General features: G+C 44.9%; 1 protein-coding gene across 2 annotated transcripts in view; it reads left to right on the forward strand.

Moving 5' to 3' along the window:
- LOC144772357 (CD48 antigen-like) overlaps positions 1-21,861 on the forward strand; it is a 266,122-nt gene that overhangs the window by 117,682 nt on the left and 126,579 nt on the right. The gene's annotated exons all lie outside the window — the stretch shown is intronic.

A 21,861-nucleotide genomic window follows, 5' to 3' on the forward strand; every position in this document is an offset into this window, starting at 1 on the left:
GACTATTATTGTTTGGACTCTGGCTAGTTTTGTCAGTGGACACCTTGTTGGTGTGTTCATGAAGCCCTCACCCACCAACCTAGTTGGTGGCATGCTACATCATCGGGCCCACCCAGTGACACCTAATGTGTCCCGGGTGTGCTTCGACGCCTGATTACAGCGGAGCTGGTATGTTACTGAGAGTGCAGTGTGGGGTGTAGGTGAAGTGACAATTAAAACGGCTTGGCGAGGGTCTCAGTACCCGAGGGTAAATTAAACTTTAATAACTGGGCCGCCGCCAGCGGTTAAAATAAGGCTAGAGGATGTTTAGGTGGTGAGTTACGACCTCCTACATCCGTTTGTTGGTCGACATGTTTCAGCCAGTGCCTTAAGATTAATCTGGCTTTCCTCAGGACCTATTAAAATAGTGCTGGTGCAGGCTAAAAGGTGGGTTGGGGTAATACAGACTATGTGTTACACTCGCTAATGTGTTTTTCTAGGTGTGAGAGGGGGATTCCCTTCTCATGCATACACTCGGAATTAGCAGCCAATGCTTCCAGGAGTGAAGCGGCAAGGGGATGACCAGCCTTTCTGTTCAGAGCCTGCCGTGTACCTGTGGAGCCGTCTTCACACTCCGGTGACAGTGTGCGAGGGGTGACAGTGTGCGAGGGGTGACAGTGTGCGAGGTGTGCGAGGGGTGACAGTGTGCGAGGGGTGACAGTGTGTGAGGGGTGACAGTGTGCGAGGTGTGCGAGGGGTGACTGTGCGAGGTGTGCGAGGGGTGACAGTGTGCGAGGAGTGACAGTGTGCGAGGCGTGCGAGGGGTGAAAGTGTGCAGGTGGTGAAAGTGTGCTCTCTTGTTGTATGTTTAGTAATGGTCCAGGCAGCTGGATTTAGAATCGATTGCAGCTGGATAAGAGGAGTGACCGCCTGTTTATGGCAATCAATAGGCTTAAAAGGCAAGATTCTCCTGAGTGACTTACTTCAGTTGCCAGAATGAGGTGCCAGTTTCCCAGTGAATCTAGGCTATGAAGGTGCAATTGACCTCTAGTGAAACCCCAAGAATTGTCACTACTGTTACAGGAATAGGAGCTGGTCTAATAGTGGTGGACCACAGGGATAGAGTCCATTCCTCTATTAAGTTTTTTATTTTATTTGATCAAACCTGAGGATTTAGCTTGTAAAAATTCTAAGTCATCCATTATTTGCCAACATCCCCCCCATGCTGTGCACATTTACAATATGTTCACTTGCTTGTGCACTGACTTATTTTCACCCATTCTACTTTTACTCTGAAATAATCTCAGACGTGATTAAAAACTGATCTGCCTTTGGAAGCTGGTTGTCTTGGGGGTAACTGTTAGTAGGTAGCTCTGTTGCATTGATCAAGGAGAAACATGTGTATGTATGTAAGAGAGGGAGATGGTTGGGTATTGAATTTAGAGAATGTGTCCAATGATTATCCGTGACTTGCACGGCGAGAGAGTCAGGCAGTCACAGGGTTTGGATATAAGATATGAGTGGAAGAGAATTCAGAGAGAGATGCAGGAAAACAAAATAAATATATGTATAGCAACTAATACCCAATAGGAAACATGCAGTGCCAAAGCCAATACTTCTGGCTTATGCGGGCTAATGCATGCAACCATTGACACGTGCAAGTGCAATGACTGTTTGTCTTTCTTGTCTGTAAACTAGAAAATGTATGTTTTTTTCCCCTTCAAAATATCTCATGTTTCAACCACTAACATCACATAAGAACCACAATCTGGGGGAATAAAAAACGGGGCACAAACATAGGGGACATAGAAAGATGGAGGCTGCACAGAGACATTATTCTCACATGCCAGTGTTTGCATATATTAGCACAATCAATCCAGATGTGTTGGCTTTTCCAATGGTTGTTGTCAGTTTGAGGGGTCTGGATTTGATGATGCCAGTCTCCAGTTTAACATAAAAGGGCACCTTAAGGTCTGGAATTCAAAAGGAATAAAGAAGTGATCCCACCAATCCAATGAGAGGTAGACATTTGTATGTGATTTTTTTTTAATGAAAATGAAATCCACGGTAGAGCGCTTGGTGTGGTTAGTTGTGGTGCAATGTTGTAGTACAGTTATCAGGTAGGATCTATTTTAGGTTGATTGTATAGGTGTATTTTTTCCAGTGGAGGTTGAACAACTAATTTCAAGAGGAAGTGAACTGAGCAGTGCTGTGCTCAGGGGAACCATCAATAAAACTGTTTTGCTGCCAGGCGGAGGGCATGAGATGGTCAATCTCAGTGGTTTGGGTGTCCTGTTTTTAAACCCCTGAGATTTTGGAATTATTTCATAGGTGCTCTTCTCAGTCCTGATGAAGACCCCATTGCAAGGATAACATTCTGTCCTGCCCATAGGGGTCGAAACGTCGACAAAACCCATACATCACAAACTCCAGCAAGACTGTTTACAAATAATTATTTGTCCACCAGAGTTATGTGTATTGTTTTGAACACTTGACCTACCTGAGGCTGGAAAAGCTGATACCAGGGAATATTGATGTACCTATGTCACAAATACCTTTTCCCTGTCCCCTACCTACACGTTATCACTTAATACCTACCCTTTTCCTAGTTTCCCTTGTCACCCAGAGCACTGTAAAAAAAACTTCACCAAACTATATTGAGCAATAGTATTGCCTTTATTTTGCCCATGCTTTGAATAGAACCGCATAAGAGGCTATATCCATTTTCTCCAGTAAATACAATTTGGATTGATGCCGCAATGAACTAGTCATATGTTTTGCTACTATCATTTGATGTGATGTGAGCTGTAGCAGAATGTTCACTGAGTTGAACATTCTGCAGGTGATTTCTCTGTGGTTGTTGGGACAGATTGCTGTTTGTTTGTGTTTGAGTTTGTGATTGTAGGACGTTGTGGGATCTGTGATCACAGAGTATTTGAGTGTGTGGAGTGCACCAGAGTATAACACATGCGCCTGTTGGGCTCTTCGTGAGTAGTGTGTGTGTCAAGGGAGGTGTGGCATGGGGGAGGGTTTAGGAGAGCAGTCACACCGAGTAGTAGTAGTTTATTTACTATGCATAATTAATTAAAACCGTTGCATACACATAACATTAACAATTTAATATACGTAATTCAATGGATAAAACACTGTTAAAAACCATTATTATGCTTCATGTTAAAGTTAACATTTTGGTCCTAATGCGCTTCATCAGATCTAAAGTGGCTGTGCATCAATAAAAACTGAGCTAGCGAAAGCTTTGCCAAGTTAAGCAGCCATCATTGTGCATCTTGTTAAAATTCACATTCACACCGAGGAGGGTGTTTGTGAGAGACAACCGTGGAGAGTGTGGTTTGCAGACTTTTTATCACTTGATGCAAGTGGTCCAGCTTCAGTGTGATGTCCGGCAGTGCATAATGGAGAAGTGATTTGTGCTTTGTCAGTGGTATCTGGATGTAATGAAATATAAGGCAAGTGATCTCCCCTTGTTGTGAATCATCCTGGGTTCCAGACCCCAAGTCTGCAGTGTTGGGGCTCTCAAACCATGGATGCAAGGACTTACTTGAGCGCACCATCACAGACTAAAGACAACCAGTTTAACTGCAGCTCCACACAACCCACTGAGCATTCCTTTGAGGGTGTTTTTGTATTTTCTGGGTTACTAACAGTCCCCATAAAGGGTTCAGGAACACAGGTAATTTAATCCCAGTTTCATTCTTACAGTAGCACACTCAAGCATAGCACTAAGGATGACTCTGTGTACTTTAAACTTTCTATTTCAACAGTCTTATTCTGTTGCTTAATACATGAATATTAACCACACAGCAAATATTAAAACACCCCTTATGCATGTTGCAAGCAGCGAGAATAAAAGGTAGAGCTCTAAAAGGTTTTAGAATGTTCTAGCATCCTACCACCCATACGCTACTTCAATTCAACCGAAGTCGTCTTTATTTACATGTCAGAAACATACATAAAAGTTCTTCAAGCTACAATTACATTGATGGAAATACTACAGAAATGCAAATGTAAGAATAAGCCACACATTCTAAAACTATAAGACCATGGAGAAGTGTGGCTCAATGGTTAGAGTGGCAGACCCTGAAGCAGAGGTCAGACCGAGACCAGGGTTCAATTCCCGACGCGGCAGGGTCCTGAGCCCAAAATGTCCACGGACTCGATAATTCTCTGGGCAATAGCTTGCTCAATCTCCACTACGGCCCCCCGCAGCGGGATGCCTGGCCTCCACCTTGGGGGTGCCCAGTAGGGGTTATCTCACAGGAAAAAACCAGGACGAGTTCCCAAAGCAAGCGCCTTGAGACCCTTTGGGGTGATTAGTGCGCTTATATAAGAAGCCAACATTACATTACAACATTACATTACATTGCATAGATTTGTGACCGAAAGCAGCCGATTTAAGAAAGCTGCCCACCATTAAGCAAACGTCTTCGGTATTTAACAATTGTAGATAACGTACAACTCTATATTTAGCAAAATAATGTGTCATAAAAAGAGGTAACGTATTGTCTGGCAAAATGTACATAACATTGACAAAACAATCGGTAATTTGCAACATGGACGGTCTGTGGCCTCATCACACAGATATAGGTTCAAGCTCAATGCACTATTGTATTATATTGTAATTGCATTTATGTAGCACTTACTACCCCATACGAGGTGTTGAAGCGCTTTTGAGGTAAGTAGCACGCTACTCCAGAACCCATATGCAATTAGTGGTGAATTAGTATAGTGAAAATATGAAAGTCATTTGAGTGGTGGACAGGTTAGTCAGTTATTTGGATTGAGAAGGATAGTGGAGGGATAGCGAAGGGAAAAGGTTTGCATTTATGTAGCGCTTGCAACCCCTGATGACGTGTTTATGCGCTTTTTTGGCGAGTAGCACGCTACTCTGGAACCCATACAGTGTTAGAGGTGAATTAGTATGCCCTAAAGGAAAGCACAATGTGTAAATCACAGTATAGGCTCTAAAGTGAAACAGTGGGGACTTCTCCCACCTGCCTGGTACTACTGTCAAGTATAACTCAAGACTAGGGCAGGACTGGAGCGGGGCATAGGACTTAATAGTAGGCGTATGTAGTTCTACACTTTCTCTTGCAAGGAGAAGTCTTTCCCAAAATAGGGTTTCACAGATTTTGTTTTTACTTTAAAGCAAGTGGATAGTTTGGTATCAAAAAGGGACAATCAGCCCCACTCAATGAAACTTCGTCTGTCTTAGGCAAGCCTGGGAATTTTAATGTTGTTATCACATGAAAGACAGACTGTGATTATGGCCTAATTTAAAGAGGCCTCAGGATTTAGCCAGATTATAAACTATGGAGAGATTGGGTCCCATTTTACAAAATCCTATAAATGTGTCAGCCCTAAATTATTCGTAACACATGAAGTGAGACAAGGAGTGAGAAACCTAAAGTAACCATCTGCAAAATCGGTTCTCCTCTACCTGTAGTCCAGATAATGTGGCTACATTATCTGGCCCCACACACCACCCCATAAAGGGCTGTTCGAGGCATTGAGTCTTACACATCTCCAGCAATGGTAGGATCAATTTGCCCCCACAGGCCAGGGTAAATTAAAAAGGGCACCCAGCGACTGGCTAAGTTTCTGTTATCTATTTAGAATATTGGATGACCATCTTCCAGAGGAATAGAAAATAAATCTAAATAGGTGAAACGGTTATCCCAATCAAGTTTATGTTTGGGCACAGGCCAATATGTGAGATTTTCTAAAGTTCATTGACAATTCAAACAATTATTAGCAAGGCAACACGGGGACCTGGGGTACATGCAAATAAAATTGTGTCATCTGCATATAATAACACTGGAATAGGGGAGTTATTAATCTTAGGACATCCACGCAGACCATTTTGAAAGACCAAGAACGCACTGCTGACGTACCTCTCTGCAGTACTGAAATAGAATCTGACACAGTGGCGGCTGATGAACTTTGAAAGTGGAGGGCCGTTCCATTTATCCCAGCAGACTGTAAATTTGGCAACCATTGAAGGCAGATGACGTGTGCCAGGCCTCTAAGGCAGCTTGAGAAATGAGGCAACATGCACTTGTACTCACCGTTTTCAACTTGAGCACAGTGTTTCGCCCAGATGTGTCTCTCAGGTTCGGCTGTAGCAGTTGAAGGACGGAGGGTAATACAAACCTAGCACAAGCCTTAAGGACACAGTACTTGAAATCCCGCCTCCTTTTCTGATAGGCTGACCGTATCAAGGGTCAGCCAGCCAGAGGAGGAGGTGGGATCCTAGAAGGATGTTCTGAGCTACGTCATAGATCCGGGCGGGCCGAGTATTCGACCAAAACCATGGGAAAATTGCTGCTTTAGGTAGCGCCCGCTTACTCTCATCACTGCCTCACAGACACACACTGCGCATGCGGGATTTGGGCGGTATTGAAGTCGTCCTCCTCACATGCGCAGTGTGTGTTTGTACACGGCTGTGCTGCACTGCTACCAGACTGGACAGTATAAATGCTGCAGCCTCAGACCAGTCCATCAGTGTCCCTCTCCTTCCTCTGAGACTGATGGTGCTCCGCCCCCTACGCGCTCATGCAGGAACCGTCCCTGATCTGACAACTCCCCACTATGGTCCAAATCTGACTTTGGTTCTCATGTAATACATGCACAAAATGGACCAAGGACACTTTTAAAACCAAATCTAAGAGAAGCCCCCATAACTTGGAGCGACTGACATTGTTATACGCTAATGACTTAATCATAAATGCTAGGAACAGAAGGCAGTGCTCAGCGATGGCATGCTTCCTAGTTACAAGGTTTACATTTATTGCCATGGATTTATGAAGTAATTGAGCTTCGTCTAATCCCGTTTTTCTATTGTTATAGAACTGAAATGGCTCCCAATTGAAACTCGCTGCTGCTTTAGAACAGCTTGTCTTACCCACTAAGCCCTGCTGTAACGACCGGATTCTCAGACCAAGCAGACTACCAACCGTAGCTAACCCCGTCGTCACGTAACCACACTCTTCTCAGGCCACTATATGCAGGATATCTAGAATACTCACCTGAGAAGGTGAAAAAGGGCTATTTACAAGCCTATACAATTAAACATACCACTAACATCTAATGGATACCATATCTCATCCTATAGTTACCTCACTTTATACTCTTTAACATCTCCCGACGATATCTTTAACCTCACCCGACGATATCTTTAACGTCACCCGACGATCTCTTTAACGTCTCCCGACGATCTCTTTAACGTCACCCGACGATATCTTTAACGTCACCCGACGATATCTTTAACGTCACCCGACGATATCTTTAACGTCACCCGACGATCTCTTTAACGTCTCCCGACGATATCTTTAACGTCACCCAACGATCTATACTAATGGGGGTTTACCTTTAAAGGTTATTTCCCAAATGAAGTTCACACTTTCCCCCCATCATCAGTTACCTTTTCAGAAGGGAACAACCCATCCTTCTGTATGTCAGCACCTGGTTAAAAGGAAAGGTTAATCCCATTCATAAAAACAACATTCAAAGATATTTATCATTAAGTCTTTATTCTAAAATTAAGCATGACAGAATGAGCAAAAGAAACATGATTTAGCTTAGTCAATATCTATAACCTAAAAGGGAGCAAAATATATTATTATGTGTGTGTATGCTACACTAACTTAAAACGCCTCACCTTAGACGTGTGTCTTTCCATCTCGGCAGTTGAGCTGATCCCTCTCTCTCTCTCGCTTTGTCTCGGGACTCTGCTCTCCCTCTATGGCTCACGAATACACGTCTGCACCGCTACGCCTCGTCTATGCTGCCATGGTTCCGAACTCGAACCCTCTTCTGGACTCGGTCTCTGCCCGTCCTATATGATGCCACTACAGGATCCTCAAGCACTCTCCTTCTTCGTTCTATCAGTTTCAATTAGTTGATGATATCAGTCTCTTCTGCACTAGCCCTCAGACCAACTTCTTCTGTCTACTTCACACGTTTCTCTTTCTCTCTGTCTACTCCTCGCTCCTTGATAATATAGAGCTCTCTTCCTCTATGGAAAATTCCGGTATTAGGCCGACTCCCACCGAATTCCTGTACCAGTCCCCCAGCTCCCTCCGCATCCACAGTGGCCACCTGCGTATTGCGTCTGGAACCGAGGAGACAAACACATTCCTTCGATAAGGGCCAGTCTTGACCGGTTCCTCACTAGCGAATAACAGGCTAAACTCTAAACACTACCTTTACCCTGCAAGCGTCTCGGACAGCCGAGGCAGAATCAAAGATGGCTTCTCTTTAGCTTTCGGGCCTGTAGGCCCGAAAAGACGAAAAAGGCACTAAACCCTGTCAAAGTACATAGGTAAGCCCTACAAATGAACGCAAATGTAACTAGGACTGAGATGGTAGTGGATCATAGTCACCACCGTTCTAGAAATAGAGTAAAATTACCCTGTCGTTACACTCCACTCCTGACTATATGCGCTAACATTGAAAGTCAAAAATAAAAAAAAACTCAAACAGGACGTATATCAGTAGAAGAATAATAGGAAACAAGACTAAAAGATCTAGCCATAACTCGTGGACGGAACATATGGAAAAAGGATGGTATACACTGAATACAACAACAAATAATAATAAAAAAACTAACTGCTAAGAAAATCCCACCTAACACCTGGCGTAATGAATGTAAATCTGGCAGCCAATTAAAAAGCCAATCAAACCACCCCTCATCTAAATGTTCCCTCACTTCTTGTGTCAGCTCATGTAATTTATTAAGGTGGGACCTAATGGATTTAGAATGATCTGATAGGTTAAAACAACATAGGCCCTCAAAATCTGAACAGCCATGGTCATGTTTCAGTAACAAATAATCTATTGCAGCTCTATTCTGTAAAATAGCACGGCGCTCGCCTTGAGCATCTAATAATAAATCAGTTAAAATAGCAGAGGTACTGTATAGGGATTTCACCATCCAGCAAGCAAGTTTGCCTATAGTTTTAGCATTATAAACAGATAATGCAGGAACACCAATAATGGAGGTAGCTAAACTAAGATATTCGAATACAGAAAATAAATGCAAGGAAGAATCACAATTTTTTTAAAGTGATGGAGAATCACGCACCATGCGAGATGATGCAGCTTCTTTAGAAGAAAACATTAACAAACTTAGTCGCGTTAAAGCACACGGACCTCCGGAAATATTTGCTGGAATATAGGACTAGGACACATTGCCACATGAAAAGAGCCATCTAGACGGTAATAACACATGACAATAATGGCTTGCAGTCACTATAAGGCGTTTGCAACTCATCTTATTTTGGACTGAAGTGCACGCAGCGGGAGTCCTGTTCACACATAATATTCTTTTATGGGTAGAAAATGAACTAAAATGTTCTAACCGGGTTTGAGCACATTTACCTATATATCTATGGTCGCAGGTCATCTTATAACAAATTTCACTTTCCGTGATATTGTACATTGAAATTTTATAAGTCAATGGGGGTTCTGATTCATTTAGAACAGTGCATGAAACACAATAATCATATGCTGAAAAATCCGAATGAATAAATTCAGGATGAACTTCAGATATATTGAAAAAGTGCAACAAAGAAGCTGTGGAAATTGGTACAGCTACAAGGCACGTTGTGAGGAGATCATTGACAGATCTCATAGATGCTAAGCAAAAGAGAGTAGAATTCATAACAGATTGCGCCAAATGCGTCCAAAAGTTAGTAGTGATGTCCCACGAAGCAATGGAACGACGTTCTCTATTCACATGATGAGTCCGGTCCTGAGCACTCTCTTGACTCTCGGCGCAGCAGACCAAAGGGAGTCCAACGACGACACATCCGGCAGCAGCAATCCATGCAATGATCTGCAATTTAAAGAACAGGCATTACTCATTCTCGCAGATAACATTTATCAGCAGGGACTACATCCCAGCTTTCCTGCCCTGGCCTCATCACTAGAACTGTGTTGTCAGATCCTGTTGCTATAATTTCGGCCTGTTCAGGGGGATTATTCGGCGACTGCACCCACACTCTGGCTCCGGGATTATCAGTTGAACCAAATCCACCAGTTCCATGCATTGTTAACAGAGTTGGAGCAGTGCCCTTTTGAATCGCACCACTGAAAACAGGCATAATAACCAATTGAGCGATCCGATCGGTTTCTTGGATCATTATTTCGGAATCGCCACTATTTAACAGGATGACTTTTATTTCTCCTTGGTAATCACTGTCAATTACACCACCAAGCACCTGGATACCTTTTAAAGCTAAACCAGACCTTGGGGCAATCAATCCAAAATATTCTGCTGGTATTTGAACACCAATTCCTGTTTCCACTATAACAATATTGTTAATTTTCAGAACACTTGTTTTCAAAGAATGCAGGTCCAAGCCTGCAGATCCAGGGGTAGCTGTGCGTGGAGCCAAAGCTCCGGGAGTGATTTCCCAATATGACACTGTACTCTTAATTGAATTGGGTTGGACATCTACAACAGGAGGAAATAAATGCATTAGGGGAGTATTAGCATACAGGTAAGGTCTGTTATTTAAAATCAATAAAGCATCTGATAAATGATCTCTCCAATTCTTTAAGGTACCATCTGACAATTTGCGCAATTGGTCTTTTAATAACCCATTCATTCTTTCTATCAAGCCCACAGCCCGCGGGTAATAAGGTATGTGAAACACCCAATCAATGTTGTTTTCTGCACAATAATTTTGTACCAATCTTCCTTTAAAATGCGATGCATTGTCAGACTGCACCTGAAGTGGAGTACCATAGTATAATGTAATCAAATCTAATGTCTTCATCGTATTAATTTGAGTAGCTCTCTTGCAAGGAAAAGTCATTAATAAACGGCTATATGTGTCAACAACTGTACAAACATACTGACAATTTTTACTCCTAGGCAACGGACCAATGTAATCAATCTGCCAAATTTGTGCAGGGGATTTACCTCGATGTAACTGACCTTTTACTATTCGAGGCACCCCTCTTTGTCGGGAATGTTGACATATAGGGCAATGGAGTATTGCTGTTTTAATCAAATCAAGAGGAATATGATTGCCTCTCTCAGTAGCCCACCTGCTAGTAATTCTCTCTCCAAAATGTCCTGCTTTTTGGTGGGCCCATTTCGCCAATCCCGCCAAATCAGAATTTTGTTGGTCCACCACTGCCTCAGAAATTTTAGATTTCTCATCTGCAATGTTATTAAATAACTTGTCAATCGAATCAATAGGCATATGAGCATCAACATGAAAAACTGTCACATTGCTTTGAGGAAGTAATTCACACATTTCCTGCCATAATTCTTGGCCCTATATTTCCTTACTATGGACCTTCCAATTGTGGGACTGCCACGTAGGCAACCAGACGACCAATCCATTCGCAGTCGACCATGAATCAGTGAAAATATGACAAGTCCCTGGCAGTTCTTGTTTCAAAACTTGGTACACAGCATACAATTCTGCAAATTGACTGCTTTTGCCTTCGCCAGTAGTACTTAACAACTTTTGTGTAGTGGGGTTATACGAAACTGCTTTCCAATGTCTCTTTTCTCCTATGTACCTGGCTGAACCATCCGTGAACCATACATGTTTTCTATCCTCCACGGACAGATCATCGAACGGCATACCCCACTTAACAGGAGATTCCTGTACTATAGGTACGGAGACCTCTTTCCCTCTCTCACCCATTGGCGCCTGCGCCACTTGCTCATGCAACATTGCAACTCCTTTTGGGCCCACACGAGCCCGGTCTTGTATATACCACTTCCACTTAATGATGCTCACCTCCTGAGCATGACCAATTCTATGAGTTTTCGGCGAACTCAAAACCCACTGCATAATAGGAATTTCAGGTCTCAAAATCACATCATGTCCTAATGTCAACTGCTCAGTGTCCACTAAAGCCCAGTAGCATGCAAGCAACTGTTTTTCAAAAGGTGTATAACGCTCACCAGCCTCAGGTAACTTTTTAGTCCAAAAACCTAGAGGTACTCTAGTTTTACCTTGCTTTTGCCACAAACTCCAATTTGCATACATATCTTGTACAGATACATTCAGATCCACATCACCATCACGCACTGGCCACAAATTCAAAGCATGTTGAATCGCTTCTTTCGCCAAATGAAACGCAACTTGCTGTGCTCCATTCCATTCAAATGCATTCTTTTTACGTGTAACTTTGTACAAAGGGGCCAAAATCTGACTCAAATGTGGGATGTGTTGACGCCAAAAGCCAAACAAACCAATAAATCTTTGGGCTTCTTTTCTGTTTTTAGGGACTGCAAATTCTGCAATTTTCTGTTTCACCTGTGGAATTACTTCTCGATTCCCTTCATGCCAATGAATACCTAGGAACTTTACATGTTGCGCTGGACCCTGTAATTTGTCAGGATTAATCTCCCAGCCTTTGCTCTGTAATTGTGCAACAATTTGTTCTAACTGTGTACGTACCTGATCTTGTGTCTCACCTTGAATTAGTATATCATCTATGTAATGACACACCTGAATATTTGGATTCACAGTCACCTCATCTAAATGCTCTGCCACTATGCGATGACAGATTGTCGGACTATGTACATAGCCCTGGGGAAGACTTCTGAACGTCATTTGACGGCCATTCCATGTAAAACTGAATTGTTCTTGACATTTGGGGGCAATTGGAATAGAAAAGAAAGCATTAGCAATATCAATGGTTGCATACCATGTTCCTGAATGTTTCTGGATTCTTTCAATCAGAGTAATACCGTCAGGAACTGCAACAGTCAAAGAAGGTGTATGTTTGTTTAATTCTCGATAATCAACAGTCATTCGCCAAGAATGATCACTCTTACGCACCGGCCAAACGGGACTGTTCCAGGCCGAAGTAATGGGAATTACCACTCCTGCATCCATTAAATCTTGAATGGTAGCACTGATCTCATCGTGCCCACCAAGAATACGATACTCTTTCATTGAAACCACTTTCGTGGCTTGAGGAATTTTAATCAGAGGCATTTTTAAACGTCCGACTCTCACAGATTTTGTTGATATGTAATACTTGTGTCCAAATTTGTAACATCCCTCATCTTGATATAAGGTCATACCTTTTAATATGTCAATTCCAATTATGTATTCATCAAGGGGTACCACTAGTACATGATACTCTTTTTGGGGGTTCCTACCTATTCTCAATTCAAGTTTAGTTTGTACTGCGGGGTTTCCTTAGCACCTAGACCAGTAATAGTATAGCCTTGTCCTTTAAACTTTTTGGGATTTCCAGAAATTAGAGTGGCCTCCGCTCCAGTATCCACTAATGCTCGGGCCCTCTGGACATTTCGATGTCTCCAATAGATCTAAATATCTACGTAAGGCCTATAATCTTTGTGAGCCCAATTTTGTACTGGAGCTTGACCTACTTCCTAGTCGCGTTTACTGTGTTCTGTCGTCCAAGTAAAATCAGGATAAAGACTCTCATATCGTTTAGGTATTGTCACCTCTCGTTCGTACCCTTTCTCTTCATGAAAAGGATTTTTGTCATTTGAAAAATATTGTGATCTTTGCTCAAGGGATCATGATCGTTTGTCTCTCAACCTCACCTCTGGGGATTGATCTCTCTCGCCTCTATCTCTGCGTTCAGAATATTCTCTTTTCTCCTCTCTATCTCTCTCTCTCTCTCTTCTAAAATGAGACGATTCATCTCGTGTCCTGTCCCACTCTCTCTCTCTCCCACTCTCTCTGCCTCTCAAGCGTCATCGTCACTGCCGTCAGAGGGATTAAGATCGTAGTCCTGTTTATGGACCTTTTTAGCTCCTTCCTTTCTGTGCAAACCACGCTTACGAAACATAGCCCATAACACGTTATTGGGCATATCATGAATATCATCGGCTTTCACACCATCTTTTATCAAAGCTTGAAACATGTCACGTCTAGAGAATTTGTAATCATTAGTGCGACCTTCTGGTCTAGACTATCGTTCAGGTTTAATCCATTCACCCAACTCACCGAGTTCACGCACAGCCTCAATCACTTCAGACAAAGCATTACCAGTCTGATTAATCAGCAAAGTCATCATCACCTGTTTGTAAGCAGCAGGAGAAGTATGAATGATTCTGTTCCTCACAGAGGCATTAAGCAAACCATCCATTAACCTATCCGCCGTACCTAAAAAGATAGCGGTCTTCATAACCTCTTCTTTCAGTCGCTGAGAGCAATCTCTCAAGGTATACCACGGTTTCTCATTAAGAGGTCAATCAGATTCAGTAGGGTATTTGTGATTACAACCGTCCACTGCCAACTGCAACAGACTAGACTGATTATTGGTATTATAAGTTCAAAAACGTTCCTGAACAGTAGGATCAGAGCTCAAAGTACAAAATGTCACAGTATCACCCTGGTCCAACATGATTCCTGAAGCACCCAAATCAAAAAATACGAACCATCCAAGTAAGTAGGGATTCACCCGACTTTTGCTGGAACCTATCCAAAATGTCATTTATTTCTTGTTGTGTAAAATCTTCCAAACTGTCAAGCGGAATTCCCTGGGGATTATTAGGATTACCCTGCAATTTACGTCGATGAATAGGTTGAGCAGAAACCTCAGTACGGTCTTTAGATTTACAATCACGTCTACTGCGAGAAGGTGCTCGCGTAACATTCTCTTCAGCCGAAGAAAATGAATCAGACGAATTCCAAATGTCACCATCCCATTCATCAGGGTTCCAATCGAGCCCTGCTTTTGCAACAACCATGCGCACTTTTCTGGTATTAACCCTTCCACGTCTGTGTTTATACTTGTATTTCGCAATGCGCACAGCAGCCCTCTCGGCTACAGCCTGATACGTTTCTAGTTTGTCAGCAAGTAATTTATTCTGACATCGTAAAAGTGTAATATCATTTTGAACTTGAACAAATTGTTCTTCCAAAAGCTTTATTCTCACATTGCAATCGAGAACATTTCTCATATACAAGCCTGTACGCATTCAATAAAATCCAACCTCTCCGTCCCAAAATGGGAAGCTCATCACCTTTCGCAACCGGAACTTTCAGCAAGCACGCAACCACTTGAGCTGGCTCAGCATCCACCAAACATGAATTCCAGTTCTCACTCAAACCAGTAGAATTAGCCCATTCATGCGCAAGCGCTTCATAAGCAGTCGCCTCCCAACCTGGAATTTCCAAAGGCAATTGAAAAGACGATTTCAACTTTTTCAAAAACATTTTACAATCTTATTAAACAAACAAATGCAAATGAAAACAATATTTAACAAGAAAAAACTATACAATCAAACAAATATATACAAAACATTCACGGCGAGAACCTACGTATGTCCACACGAAATCACGAAGGCATACTCGCACCCAACAATCGAAAACTGTCCGTGACGCCAAATGTAACGACCGGATTCTCAGACCAAGCAGACTACCAACCGTAGCTAACCCCGTCGTCACGTAACCACACTCTTCTCAGGCCACTATATGCAGGATATCTAGAATACTCACCTGAGAAGGTGAAAAAGGGCTATTTACAAGCCTATACAATTAAACATACCACTAACATCTAATGGATTCCATATCTCATCCTATAGTTACCTCACTTTATACTCTTTATGTCTCCTGACGATATCTTTAACCTCACCTGACGATATCTTTAACGTCACCCGACAATATCTTTAACGTCACCCGACAATATCTTTAACGTCACCCGACGATCTCTTTAACGTCTCCCGACGATATCTTTAACGTCACCCGACGATATCTTTAACGTCACCCGACGATCTCTTTAACGTCTCCCGACGATATCTTTAACGTCACCCGACGATCTATACTAATGGGGGTTTACCTTTAAAGGTTATTTCCCAAATGAAGTTCACACTTTCCCCCCATCATCAGTTACCTTTTCAGAAGGGAACAACCCATCCTTCTGTATGTCAGCACCTGGTTAAAAGGAAAGGTTAATCCCATTCATAAAAACAACATTCAAAGATATTTATCATTAAGTCTTTATTCTAAAATTAAGATTTAGCTTAGTCACTATCTATAACCTAAAAGGGAGCAAAATATAATATTATGTGTGTGTATGCTACACTAACTTAGAACGCCTCACCTTAGACGTTTGTCTTTCCATCCCAGCAGTTGAACTGATCCCTCTCTCTCTCTCGCTTTGTCTCGGGACTCTGCTCTCCCTCTATGGCTCACGAATACACGTCTGCACTGCTACGCCTCGTCTATGCTGCCATGGTTCCGAACTCGAACCCTCTTCTGGACTCGGTCTCTGCCACTCCTGTATGATGCCACTACAGGATCCTTAAGCACTCTCCTTCTTCATTCTATCAGTTTTAATTAGTTGATGAGATCAGTCTCTTCTGCACCAGCCCTCAGACCAACTTCTTCTGTCTACTTCACACGTTTCTCTTTCTCTCTGTCTACTCCTCGCTCCTTGATAATATAGAGCTCTCTTCCTCTATGGAAAATTCCGGTATTAGGCCGACTCCCACCGAATTCCTGTACCAGTCCCCCGGCTCCCTCCGCATCCACAGTGGCCACCTGCGTATTGCGTCTGGAACCGAGGAGACAAACACATTCCTTCGATAAGGGCCAGTCTTGACCGGTTCCTCACTAGCGAATAACAGGCTAGACTCTAAACACTACCTTTACCCTGCAAGCGCTTCGGACAGCCGAGGCAGAATCACAGATGGCTTCTCTCTAGCTTTCGGGCCTGTAGGCCCGAAAAGACGAAAAAGGCACTAAACCCTGTCAAAGTACATAGGTAAGCCCTACAAATGAACGCAAATGTAACTAGGACTGAGATGGTAGTGGATCATAGTCACCACCAGTCTAGAAATAGAGTAAAATTACCCTGTTGTTACACCTGCACACTGGAAAACAAACCCACATCACTTACAATCTCAAAAAGGCAGGACAGACAAGAAACCTCAGAAGCTCAAATACCATGCTTTTGCAGCGTGAATCTTTCTGGATTCACTATGCTGTGCATTATTCCGCGGTCTAGTGGTTGGGTCCGGAATTGTAGTCTTTTCTTTTTTTTTTTCATTGCCCAGGTGGGCGTCGACGTCCCACCTTTTGGTGTCCTTCGGTGACGTCGGCACGCTTCCTGCGGAAGCTCCCACCCTTGGGCGCCATCTTCAGATTCTTTTTTCCGCCGTTGGGTCTGGATCGTTCCCGAGAGGCTCCAGAGATTTGGACGGGAAAAAACACAGAAGAGTCGAAATTTTGCAGGAAAGACTGAGAAGATGACGAGGGAATAACACCTACAAGCCGGGACGTCGAAGTACAAGGAGAACTTCGACGTTCAAAGGAGAATGCGCACACAAGGGCCCCCCCTGAGCACGAGACATGGACAACACACCGTTTAAATTCTGCCGTAACTGCCACCACAAGTACGCGCAGAAGGACCAGCACCCAGTTTGCAACTTCTGCTTACCGGTCGACCACGAGAGCAAGGACTGCAACGCTTGCTCTGCCTTCACACCGAATACCCTCCGCGTCAGAGAGCGACAGAGAAGGGCCAACTACACCATGCAGGGGAAGGGCCAACCACCGTCCCTTCGAGACCTGGGTCTCTCGACCGACGAAGAAGACAACGTCGCCGGAGAAGACGATGGCTACACGGTCGTAGAGACCGATAAGAATACTTCTAAAGAGGTAGGTGAGTCGTCGACCCCAAAAGCCCAGACAGACCAGCGAAGGTCTGACTCAGATTCTCGAAAGACTGAGTCGAAGTCCTCGAAGGGAGCACTGGCGCCGAAAACTTCGTCGGCCGCAGCTGCAACCAAGGACAGAGAGCCCAGCGGATCCTTCGAGAAGGACTCCCAAGCGGCGAAGACCGGTGAAAAGCCAAGGTTGTAGAAGCACGTCCTTGAGAAGGAACGTTCGACTTCGAAAGAAAAGGCCCCGAAGGCCACCTCAACGTCGACAAGGGAAACGAGGCCCGTTTCGACGTCGGCGCTGAAATACACGGTGAAGAGGCTGTGAGAAGTTGGCCTGGTATATGATGCTCACTAGTTCTAGTGATCACCTTGTACCATGCCAAGCAACCCTTATGATGATTGGTTGTAAGTCAACCTTATAGACAAGCTATCCTAGGGGTAGCATGGACTAAGCAGTCTTAGGCTAAACTCTGTAAAGGCATGTGAAGCAAGCTGTTTTACCATACACAATCCCCTTGAATACCAAATGAAAGGACACCACACAGATATATATTGAAAATATATATAGATTTATTTCTACAAATATCCCCTATACTCTTTATGAGCACAGAAGCAAATGCGTTAAAACAAAACACAGTTTAAATATACAAAAGTTGCACAATATGGATGAGCCCTAGGGGCCACCTAAACCATATACTAAAATAGTGGTATAAGAACCACCAATCTGAAAGGAAATAGGCCTAGGGCCTGGGGAATCGCTGGAGCTGTTCGGGACTAACAGTGAAGAAGTCGGGAAAGGCCCGCGGGACTCGGGTGCAGTGCTTAAAGCGCCCGCATGCACCAATGCAATGTCAATGGTGCGTAAAAGTTACAAAGTTAGTGTTTAAGGAACCTTCCGATGGACCTACAAGGATAAAACTTTAGACACAGGCACTAGAGGTGTATACCAGTGTGGGAACACCGGCGTTGCTGAGTTACCTCACCCACAGGAAGCGGGTGCACAGGTGCGAAGTAGTGTCGGGTTTCGTCACGCAGGTCGATGGTGCTTGGAGCTGAAGATGCTGCAGGCGGGTCGTCGAGGAGAGTTCCGGTGGATACAAGGGTGGATCTGAGGAGGTGAAGACCTGAAAGCAGAGGGGACAATGTTCAAAGTCACTAGCCAGTGACTACCGTGGAACCAGGATGGAACCAGGCAATGTCGGGTGCAAACAGGTGAAGAAGTGAAGATTGTCTCTGCAGCCACGTGGACACGAAGAGGTCAAGGACGTCCAGGCGTTGGTCACGAGCTGTCCCACGAAGGCTCTAGCTGTTGGCGGTGTCGGCTTCTTGATCGGAGCAAACAGGCCTTGGCTAATGCAAGCCACGCAGGAATCGATGCAAGCTTCTCACTCGGACCAGCAAGGTCAGAGCGGGTGCTCCTTTTCAGGGGAGCAAGGGCCAGTCTGGAGCAACCAGACCAGCGGTGTAGTTCGTTGTTTTCGTCGCCAAGATGGCCGCTAGCCACATGGCAAGTGGCCGGGATGGCGCGTCGAGTGGCAAAGTGCAAAAGGGCCCCACGCAGATCGTGGAGATGCTGGGGGGCTGATCTTCGGTGCAAATGCTGCTCGGTGTCGGGGCTTCTCAAACCCCAAAGCACAGCGTCGAGGGTGCCTCAGGTGCTGCGCAGTCAGCTTCTCGGGGGGCTCCAAGATGTCCGGTCCCACGTCTCTCGGTGCCTCCACGGGTCTCTTCTTTTCAGGGACTGTGGATCGGGCTCTGAGATGTCTGGGAGTCTGGGTCTTGTCAGGCTCTGGGCTCGGGCTCCGGTGGGAGGCGGCGGCAAAGCAGACGTCGAGTTGCTGGTTGGTGCCTGTATTCACAGGGTGGTCACTCCTTGGCCACAAGGGAGATTCTCTTCAGTCTTCTGTGTAGCAGAATGTCGAAGTCCAGTTTTCTTCTTAGTTTCAAGTCGAGTTCAGGATGATCTGAAGTCTTGGGACACAGCTCCTACTCTTATTCCAAATCTAGGGGCCGGATTACCTGCTAGGTCCCTCTTCTGGGTGGGACCAGGAAGGGGGGTGGTTACACCCCCTTTCCTTTGTCCAGCTTCGCGCCAAGACTGGGGCTGGAGAGCCCCAGCACCGGTTTGAACTGGCATATGCACAGGGACACCTTGTGTGCCCCAGGCGTGTCTGATTCTATTCAGCCCTGTCCTACCCAATACACAAAATCCTGTCTGGGGTGGTGCTAGCACCTCCCAAGTCAGGAAACCCTTTGTCCAAGCTGCCCTTGCTGGAAGGACTCCCAGCAGCAGGAGGTCAGACTTGTGTCTATGGTGGCAGCATCCATTTTGTGATGCTGAGGCTCACGTTTAACTTTAACCGGGGTTCAGGTTAGGTACATGTCGTGTCCCTCTAGAAGGGTGGAATGCTACCCCCGTCGCCAGAACTGGCGAGGGGGTAGTATTCCAATGCGTATGACACCTTACTCGACATGTTTTGATAAAGCCAAACCAAAGATAGCATTTAACCGCGAGGTTCATAATGCACTTAAGAGTATATGGTATGGCAGTATCATGGAACAGCTAAAGGACTTGGTTCCGAAAGCTGCAGACAGGCTCAGCTCATGCCAGAGCACCATCTCACATATTTCCAAGCACTCTGCCTCCAGGATTGATGAGGCCTTCCATAGGAGTGGCTGATAGGAACATATGTGTCCATTTTAGGTTAGATATAGGCATACTATACCTACTATACCTAAGTAAGGGGTGATTACACCGACTTACCCCAGCTGAGTGATCAGCCAGTTGTGTCAAATATGGAGGCCAGGCCAGGGGTGGCATAATACATGCTGCAGCCCCTGGTAGGCCTTGGAAGCACCTATGCCCTGGGTACCTGGGGTACACTCTTACAGGGGCCAATAAGGTGAACCAGTTCCAATTGGGTATGTACCTAAGGTACATGGAGTCCATTTTAAGGAGAGAGCAATTAGCCTGGGGCCCTGAATAGCAGGATCCCAGGCCAACTAAAGTAAAAAAAACAGCTAAACACCAGGCAAAAAGTTTGGGGGTAACCATAGTCAGATATCCACCTTCCTACAGAGGCCAGCAGAACAGTCCGACACCGAACAGGCCGCCAAACTGGAAAGAAAGAAAAGACGGCTCGAGGTCGAAAGGGAGAACATCCTACAGAGAAAGAAGGAGTTCGACGAACGACTCAAGAGTTCCAAGATTCCGTCGAAGACACAGACGGTTATCGTCTAGCCGGAAGAAGAAGAGAAGGATTTCGAGGCAGAAGAGCCGCCGAAAAGCCCCGAGACTGTCGAACACCAAGAGGAAGAAACCTTCTTTTATGACGATGACCAAAGGACGTTCCTAGGGTCAGCATCCTTGGGGACACAGGACCTGGAGTGGCAGGACCTCGACCCCGAAAGTCCAGAAGAGGGCATAGACACGTAACCTTCGAGGCCTTCGCCGCCAGACGACATTGGGGCGTACAATATCACCATCAAGAACGCGGCGACGATGTTTGGAGTCAAGCTTGATGAAGAGAAGCAGAAGCCAAACTTCCTCTTAGAGACCCTACTCCCCAAGCAGACCAGGGTCCAATATCTCCCGATGCTCGAGAGCGTCATGGCTCAGGGGGTGGAGGCGTTTAAGGACCCGGCGGCATGCAGGTCCGTTACGCCGATGATGGAGAAAAAATACAAGCACTCGACGAAAGATCCCCCATACATCAAGGGGGCAGTCCTAGCGGACTCCATTATCACGGCAACCGCAAGGAGGAGGGCAAATGTGCCAACAACATCAGGACCACCACCAGACAAGGAAAGCAAGAGGATGGACCTGACTGGGAGGAAGATGGAGAGAAACGCTGCAATGCATTGGCGCATGCTAAATAGGCACCAGTACCAAATCCTGGACCAAATTGGCCAGCTGGTGAAACACCTCCCAGAAGAGTACCAACACAGAGCCTCGCACCTGGTGGAGGAGGGGAAAAATGTGGCAAATGCTTGCCTCAAAACAGCCCTGGATGGAGCAGACACATCAAGCAGGCTGATGATGTAGGGAATCACGGAAAGAAGGTAAGCCTGGCTCAGGATCTCAGGCTTCAAACCAGAAGTGCAGCACAACATCCTTAGCACACCATTCAAAGGGGAGACACTGTTTGGAGCGCCGGTGGATGAAAAACTCACCCAGCTGAAAAAGGATTACGACACTGCAAGGTCAATGGGGGCCTTCCAATTCAGAGGGTCAAAGA

Source organism: Lissotriton helveticus, chromosome 8 (genome assembly GCF_964261635.1).
Source record: "Lissotriton helveticus chromosome 8, aLisHel1.1, whole genome shotgun sequence".
NCBI classification, from domain to species: domain Eukaryota; kingdom Metazoa; phylum Chordata; class Amphibia; order Caudata; family Salamandridae; genus Lissotriton; species Lissotriton helveticus.